The 9,495-nt window shown below is 37.9% G+C and overlaps 1 pseudogene; it reads left to right on the top strand.

The window, feature by feature from the left end:
- Positions 1 to 954: 954 nt before the first annotated feature.
- On the top strand, positions 955 to 2,843 carry LOC147428689 (uncharacterized; annotated as a pseudogene).
- The last annotated feature ends 6,652 nt before the right edge of the window (positions 2,844 to 9,495 follow it).

The following is a 9,495-nucleotide window of genomic DNA, read 5'->3' on the forward strand; positions in this document are numbered from 1 at the left end:
TTAGTAGCCCTTTGTCGTATATGGAGAACTATGGGACACAACTTGCTTCTTCCCAATGCTCATCAAATCCCAAGTTGAGCTATTATTGGTGCCTTTTGCCGTACATAATCTGATAGATTTTGGAGGTTGGTTGTGATTGATGTTGCCTTGGGTTTTGTTGAGTAGAACCAATTGATAGGCACAATGGGGGCAAGGTGGTTGGCCTGCCATACCGACAGCCTTAAGTATGTTTGTTTGGTTTGTGTCTCTTTATTTATGCGTGATCTTTTACGTTTGCGATGCTTGGTCTTTGTTGTGTAAGGGACTTTGAAGGTGGGGTTTCATAATGCACGCTACATGTGAACATGCTGAGCTCACATCGAGCATTTCCTTCCCCCTTTTTCTCCCTGCTTGTCCCTCTTCTTTTCTCCTCCTCTCCCTAAAAATGTACATGTGGTTCAAAGTGTAGGCTCATCGTGTGTCACGAGCCTCCTGAGGCATCCTTAGCGTCGATCCCCCCCCCCCCCTCTCTCTCTCTCTCTCTCTCTCAAGTGCAATCTTCTCTCGTCTGACTCGATACTCTCAGCATTGCAACCATGCATCTTGCACTTGTCTTTCCCCATCCCCGCTCTTTTTCTCTCTCCCCCCCGCCCCCCCTCCTCTCCCCCCCCCCCCCCCCCCTCTCTCTCTCTCTCTCTCTCTCTCTCTCTCTCTCTCTATCTATCTATCTATCTATCTATCTATCTGTGTGTGTGTGTTTCTTTGCTCTTTTTTCTGTCCCTCCAAAAGATAGTGGTTTATTTGCAAGGTGTGCTATCGGAGAGATGCAATCCCCCCCCCCCTCTTCCCCCTTTCTGACCCCTCTTCCTTGTAGACTTTTTCTGGATGATCAGTGATAGAATTATAGTTGCAAAGTGTTCTCAGCCTTTATATTTGTTTGTGTCATGTAGACAAAGAAAATAAGCATGCTGAAATATGGCCTACAATCATGGTGGCGTACAAAGCATGGAGATTGACGGTATGGAGTACGGGTGTTATGGTGTTTTTTGTGCTTTTGTTATTCTTACTTGAATATATTTGTTTCGTAGAGCCAAGAAAAAATGTTAGCCTTGCACGTATCGCACATCCAAAAAGTGGAACTTCCAAACGTGAATGTGTATGGATTGATGTGAGTGAGTCATCTGCAAGCACTTTGACAACTTCTCGCAAGCGTAGTGTATACAATGAACCGAACTTCACTATCCAACCATCTTTCTCAAAAGGCAAAGGGCAAGCTTGCAGTACGTTGATTTCTACCTTCTAAAGAAAGCTTACACAAAACCGGTTCATCTTTTGTGCTTCAAATGTCCCATCTTTTTCAATAGGTGCACAAGTTGGATGCTCAAAAGCGCAAAAAGAAAAGATGTCTATTGTTAAGATCGAGAGGCATGGTATATATAAAACCAAAAACATTGACTATCTACCTGTGTTGTCTTTTAATGTGAATGAGTTGCAATGTTCTTATATACTATTTTGTAGATGTTGTAATTGACATTGAAGACGATGAAGTGAAAGTTAACCCTTTTCCACAACAAGAACCACCTACTAAAGAACATAATGTGCCTTTTTTGCATATAACGGGCCTCTCTGACATCACTCCTAGATTTGCAATCGAGGGTTATGTGCTAAACAATTGTGGTACATACAAGCATTTTGACCCAAAAATCGTGAATTTTTTCAAGGCTAATCTTGTGGATTTGCACAACTCCAACACAATCACTGTCGTCGTCGGTTCATCTCTAATAAGCCAATTTGCTTCCTTGCCAAGTGTTGGTAGTTTTGTGCGTATAGAGGGTTCTGCAATCAAAACAAAGAACAAGGGAGACGGTGGAACATCACCTTTCTCTCTTTACTTGGATGCTACATCGATCGTCACTTGCATTGCTTCGTTTCCAATCAACTTGAGCTTTTACCCGGAAACGAAGATAAGATTTTTTTTAGATGAGGCTGCAAGTGCGGTGGTGAGTGGTGCAAAAATTACTTGGGTAGGCTTGATTTTTTTGTTATTAAGAGTGAGAATTTTGAAATCTATCCCAACTCCACTTGTGGAGAGCTACTGGTGGCTGACGGTTCCACTCCCAAGGATCGAGCAACTGTAAGTGTCGCATATTGAAATACTTTGCACTTTTTTTGTCAAAAAAGATTTCACAACATTTAACTTGTGCTTGTTTTAGTTGACTTTTGCCAATGATCGCAAAGAAGAGTACAAGTCTATCAACATGGATATTGACAATGGAGAAGTGAAAAACTTTATAGCAAGGAACATTGGGGCTTTTTTAGGTCGTGAGAATACGTTGTCTGTCTTGGATCTCACAATCTTGGTGCCTATCTACAACAAGCGTCTCCAATCTGATCTCTTGCAAACTTACAAGACACAAGTTGAGAGTCTCAGTTATGGGAAACAGGTAATGTTGGATAATTTAGTTGCTTAGAAACTACGTTGAATTTTTGTGTGGTTCTTGATCCTTATTTTTAACCTGCAGGTGTTTTGTGTCTTGCTTTTCTCTAACATAAATTGTGTTCTCTTGGAGACATTTTGTGCCATTTGCAAATCTAATAAGGTTCATAAAACCATAGAGGGTTTGTTCTGTATTACTTGCCAAAAGACAACTACAAGCTACGAGATTCCTAAGCTTCAAGTGAAAATCAAGCCAAGCGAATGCCCTGTCATTTCTGTACAACTAGTTGGCTTTGGGCAAGACTTTTCAAAGCTTGTACTCTAAAAGTCCCCAATAGTTGCAAGAGAGATCTTGGCATCGACAACACGCATTGGCACATTCAAAATCAACTTTGCAAGAAATCTGACTGCTTTTTACCCAGGGTAAAGGTCTTGGAAGCAGAATAGGGGTCTACCATTGTATATAAATAATAATGGTAAAGCTCTTGAAAAGCCACGAGTTAGTTTTCTTGGTTTGCATAAAATAGAATCTTGAATGCATCAAAAAAGCCTTGTAAAAAAAACGTCTGTAAAAAGACTTGCAACTGCATTGTCATACGCTTTTGAAGGTTTTCTTCTCGCATCTCCCTCTCCCTCTCTCTCTCTCTCTCTCTCTCTCTCTCTCTCTCTCTCTCTCTCTCTCTCTCTCCCCTTTGACTCGTTTCCTTCTCTCGCTCTCTGAGCTTTGTGCATAGGGCTCTCATGTTGTGAGCGATTCGTTGATCTTTTCTTTTCTCTCTGTCTCTCTCTCTCTCTCTCTCTCTCTATATATATATATATATTATATTATATTATATGTATACTATATTATACATATATGTATATATATATATATATATATGTCTCTCTCAAATATAACCATGTGAAGGGTTCTGTTACCTCCCCAACTTTTTTTGGCCTCTCCCTCTCCCTCTCTCTCTCTCTCTCTCTCTCTCTCTAGCAATCACAAAATAATGTCTTAGGACTGGTTGTAATTTTTGTTTGGTTCCTCTCCCTCTCTATCTCCTCTTCTTGTCTCTTGATTTCAATATTATCCATAAAGAATCCCTCTAGTCAACAATCCATTTCCCCCTTTTGGGCATTCCCTCCCTCTATCTATCCCTCATACGCGACATTGGAGAAAAAAGAAAAATATTGTGCCTCCTTTTGGCTAGCTTTTCCTTCTTCCTTGCTTGCTCGCTCCCTCAATCTAAGCATTGTGTATAGAGTTCCGTTGTTCCTAGGGTTGACTCTCTCTCTCTCTCTCTCTCTCTCTCTCTCTCTCTCTCTCTCTCTCTCTCTCTCTCTCTCTCTCTCTCTCTCTCTCTCTCTCTCTCTCTCTCTCTCTCTCTCTCTCTCTCTCTCTCTCTCTCTCTCTTTGTTTTACCACTATCTCTCTGTTCGTCTCAGTCTCTCTAACATAGCGCTATGCATAACAACATTGTCTTTAGAGTTGCTTTTGTTTGTTGGTTTGAGTATTGCACATAGAGATTCATTGTTTCCGGTCATCCGCATCTTCCTTCCACTATTCTTTTCCTTAACTACATCAGGACAATCAACTCGTATTTTACTATTTGGATTGGCCTCTCCTCTCTCCTCCCCCTCCCCTTCCCTCCATCCCCCTTACGCACACACGTACTCTCTCTCTCTCTCTCTCTCTCTCTCTCTCTCTCTAATGGATTTGGCCTATTAACTTGAGAGTAGCGGAAATTAATGCGAGTACTTGTGAGAAATTACTTTATGAGCATAGCGGGTGCACATAATTGAAGATAGCACATAAACATAGCAATTAGTTAACTTGGCATGAACAATACTTTTGCAAGAGAGAGAATTTAGAGAACATGACAACAATTGAGGACCGGGTATATGTGGAGCCGATCCCCCCTCCAATAGGCATTTGTATTATGATGTCTCCCACTAAGAGAGACTTGTTACAATACAATCTTTGTGTTCCTTGTGAGCTAGGTGATGCAATGAAGATGGAAAGCTTCATGCATCACAAGCATAACATAAACTTTGTGGAAAGCTTTAACTATCCCAAGCCTCAGTCCCAAGACCTCAAACACCTTCGAAGGTGGAGAGAGCTAGTAGGGAATGAGGGTAGGGAAGATAAAGAAGAAACATTTCATAGGAGAAAGATTTAGTTTCTCACTTATCATCACTCTTCTTGCTAGCATACATAATAGCATAGTAATGAAGATGGAGAATATGGCAAGTTTAAGCATTGAAGCATGGCTCTTGGTTGGATTTGCACTCCATAGCCAAGAGTGTTGGTGTAGGCTCTCAACCTCTACTTGCTTGGAGAAGGAGAGGGAGCTCTTGCACTTTGCACATTGCATAATGAGAGTGTGTGTGAGTGTGTGTGGGAGAGTATACCCCTCAAGCAATCCCCTAGCTTGATTTGGTAGACCCACCCTTGTATCTCATGCTTGAAGCTCATTGGACCCCTTCGGGCCTAGCCAATCACAAGCAGGAGGCATTACAAGCAACAAGGGTAGCCTTGGGACAAGTGTCCCCCTTTACCCTTTGAGAGAGAGGACTTGATAAATGCAAAGACAATTAATTAAATCTCCTAAACTATCATTGGACCCCTTGGGTGGCCAACCAATAGGCTTCAGGCACACCATGAGGGCAACATGAGGAGGAACTTGACAAGTGTCCCCTTTGCTTTCTTTGTACTAGGCATTCCTTGTGTGTGTGTGTGTGTGTGTGTGTGTGTGTGTGTTCTCTCTCATCCCCCCTCATGTAGGGCTCGGCCCCTCCTTGTAGGGATTGGATCTTTGACTTTTTGACACCTCAAGTCCCTCAAGCTTAGGCCCAGTTCCCACCACAAGCTTGGCCCTTAAGCACTTCAAGCTTGGGCTGGGTTCTCACCTCAAGTACAACCCTAGCATCTCAAGCATGACAAGCATCTCAATCACAAGCACCTCAAGCATCTCAAGCATCTCATTCATCAGGCACCTCAAGGACCTCAAGCACCTTAAGCTTAGGTCGGGTTCCCACCTTAAGCACCTCAAGCTTGGGCCGGGTTCCCACCTCAAGCTCAGCCCTAGCTTACCTAAGGTCAAAGGACTTTTACACTGTCTATTGGAGGTATTCAATGAAGGTAACCCTAAGGTCTTATGCTCCATTGGTTATCCTTTCTCTTTGATAGACCATCTCTCATTTGGGCCCCTTTACCACCATTGGCCCCGTGTTATGATAGATCTATAAGCACATGTCTATATCTTAACCCTTGTTCCCGTTTATTCTCCCACATTATCATTTGGGTTGGTTAGATATTAGATTTTATGACATTACCCCTCTCTTGAAATCATAGTCTTCCTCGACTATGAGGTAGAAGAGATAAAGCTTCAGTCATTAGTCAATCTTGCTTAGCGGGTAGAGGATCCCTTTTTACCCTACGACATCTTTCCAAGATGGATGACTAATCCATTTGGAGCTTGGGAGACATGGCTGCCGCAAGCATGTCTGCTCTTTCATCACAAACATGATTCTAAGCATGCATACTATTTAAATTTGTGCACAATTAGAAAGAGAACTAGTCTTATAAAACAAAAACATGGGTCATTTGAAAGAAATTTGTACATTTTCTTACTCTAATGTAGCACTGTAAGCATTGATAAGGTTCATACTATCCTTAAGTTGTATTCCTTGCATCCATCTAGCATCTTCAAAAGGATAATTTTTGAATTTAATAAGATATCGTCGGATAATCTTACCATGTCGTAGTACCTTGTCTTCATGCCAAAGGATAGCTTCCGGTTGTAGCACCTCTTCTTGGTCTTCAACTTTGGGAGGGTCTTCAATAATCGGTTCACTCTCACATGAAAGGCATTATGTATGAGCCAATGGTTGGGCAAATTGAGTTGGTGAGCCATCTTATTGATGGGCTTCAAGATTTGGAAAGGACCATAGTATCTTTTTGCTAGCTTAGCATAATACTTTTGATCATCGTAGGATTTTTTCCCGTCGTTTGCTTTAATCGAGCCTTAGGAAACTTAAGTAAGACCCAATCATTTTGTTTGAATGTTAAGGCCCTTCTGTGCTTGTCAGCAGTAGCTTTTTGTCTTTATTGAGATATGGATATAGCCTCCTTAGTCTTTTGAAAAGATTCTTGTTGGTCATGGCTATACTCATCGCCAATGAAGATCTTCCCATGTACTTTGAGTAGCAAGGGACTTTTTGGCCTTCCCTCAATGATCTCAAAAGGTGCTTTTCCCGTAGAAGTATGTACAGTATTATTGTAGGCATACTCTACAAGTGGTAAGTAATTTTCCCATTGTGAGCGTTGATCTACTTCAGTAACATAAGTCTTGAGTAGATCGAGTATCGCAAGATTGGCTATCTCACTTTGGCCATCCATTTGTGGGTGACAGACCGAAGAGAAATTCAATCTTTGTAAGGTTTCCAGTTTTTGAAACCTTAAAGATTGTATAAAGCTTAATCAAACTGATATGATTATTGAAAAAGCAATGTAGAATTGTCCGACCGTGGCAAAAATTGGTATTTTTGGAATCTTGAGCACAGCAAACCCCGGGCTAGGAATTTTCAAAACAGAATTCCGCAAAAATATGGAAAAGTTACGGGCTCTAAAAGGTTACACTATGAATTTAATTAGTTAAGTAAAATTGAATGGTTTCAGTAATTATTACTGCTAAAGACTTTTTATCCTAAGGTTCTAGAAATTGCAGATATTTCCAAAATTAATCATTAAAAGTCAACAAACTAGTAGGAAATCGATTCTGTGTATTTGGGGGGCTGTGTGGGGTATTGATGAACTTTCTCAGACTAGATTTAGCAGCAGGGGGCGTTTTTAGAGCTCTAGGGCTGCTTGGGATGCAAGTTACTGTCATTTTCCAGCCTGTGAGTGCCCAGAAACCTATAAATATGACCCTTGCTTCACAATTTCAGACAGACTCGGAGCCTTGGTACATTCTCTCTCATCTATAGGGATCTCTACGCAGAATTCACTAGAGAGTAAAGCTCTAGTTAGTTAATTAACGGTAATTAGCACTAACCTTTCTTAATTAATAAAGTTAGGTTAACCTATTTACAAATTTCTTAATTAATTAAAGATTAAACCTATGTATATTCAAAAATCCTCTTTTAATTCAAAATTCTCTGTTGATTATTGTGATTAATCTTAGGGATACTAAGCTAATTAATTATTATATCATATTAGGACTGAAATTACTCATTTTAACCATAAATTAATGATAATTATACTAATAAGTTTAGATTAAATGATATAATTATTAGAGTTGTGTTAGACTGTCATTATGCTAGGAAAATTATCTCTTAATTGTTTTGAGTAATTTCCATAATTAATTAAGCAAAATTACACTATTTTTAAGAGAAAAGTAAAGGGAAAAATGATCAAACTAATCCAAAATTATTTGAGATAATTATCACACGTAAAACACATCTTATTGAACCCATAATAATTATCTTAATCTCAGATAATTAAATAATTATCTCAACATAATTACACTGTTTTTATGGGAAATTAAAAAGGAAAAAATAGCAAATCAATCCAAAATGCTTTGAAATAATTATCAGAGGAAAAAAACATCCTATGAAACCCGTGATAATTATCTTAACCTCAAATAATTAGTCTAACTAATTATCTTAGAAGAAGTACATTGTTTTTTAGGGAAAAATAAATAGGGAAAAATAGCAAACTGATCCAAAATGCTTTGAGATACTTATCAAAGGAAAAACACATCTTAGAAAATCCTTGATAATTATCTTAATCTCAGATATTTAGTTTAACTAATTATCTCAGTAGGAAAACACTATTTTTAAGGAAAAATTAATGGGAGAAAATAGTAAATTAAACTAAAAACCTTTGAGATAATTATTAGAGGTAAATCACATCTTAACAAACCCGTAATAATTATCTTAACCACAGATAATTAGTTTAGCTAATTATCTTAGTAGAAAAACACTATTTTTGAGGGAAAGGGAAAATTAGTAAATCATGTGATATGATTACATACTGTTTATTAGAGTTAGAATACATGATCAAACACCATGATAATTATGTTAAGGTTAGAAACTTAGTATAGATATTTATCTAAGTCAAATTATATTAATTCTAGCTGAAAATTAAAGAGGAAAATTAGTAAATCATGCTATATGAGTACATGCTATTTATCAGAGCTAGATTACATGATGAAAAGGCTGTGATAATTATGTCAAGGTTAGAAACTTAGTATAGATATTTATCTAAGTCAAAATATACTAATTTTGGTTAAAATTTAAAGGGGGAAATTAGTAAATCATGTTATATGATTACTTTCTATTCAGAGTTAGATTACATAATAAAAAGGTGGTGATAATTATGTCAAGGTTAAAAAAATAGTATAGATATTTATTTAAGTCAAATTATACTAATTTTAGCTGAAAATTGAAGATGAAAATGATATAATTAAATTGAAAAATAATAACATAATTACCAAAGATAAAAAATATCCTTTTGTACTTGTGATAATTATACCATAATTTATTAGTAAGTTTAGAAAATTATAATTGACTAAAAGTCCTATTTTTGGCCAAAGATTAATTAAAATAAATAGACTTTGCGGTCAAAAGTATTTATGAAAATTATAGCAAGTGTAAAACTGTGATATAAAGTTGAGGAAATGAACCCTTTGAGAGAAAATAAATAGAATAAATACTAAGCTCAAAATAAGCAGATTCGAAGCTTAAGATTCAATGAGGAAATTAGAAAAAAGATATAGAAAATTATAAGAAAATTAGGATAGCCTAGAAAACCCTTAGGGAAGCTGTGGAAAAAGTTATCATGTCTATATTAAGCAAATAAGAATTACTAGGTGAAGAATTTACCAATTAACACTATAACCTGGATTTGGGTAAAATTGGATACAAAGGTTAAGTTTAGCTTTCGGATAATCTACCTAATGATTAGACGTTCTTTTTATAAGGAAGAAGAGGTTATGGCACCTAAAAGGACCCGAGAAAATCCTACATCTGATGATGAGGACGTAGCTCCAAAACAAACTAGAGCATCGCAGCACGACGAAGTCGGGCCTAGT

Source organism: Adiantum capillus-veneris, chromosome 23 (genome assembly GCF_014529385.1).
Source record: "Adiantum capillus-veneris isolate H3 chromosome 23, ASM1452938v2, whole genome shotgun sequence".
NCBI lineage: Eukaryota > Viridiplantae > Streptophyta > Polypodiopsida > Polypodiales > Pteridaceae > Adiantum > Adiantum capillus-veneris.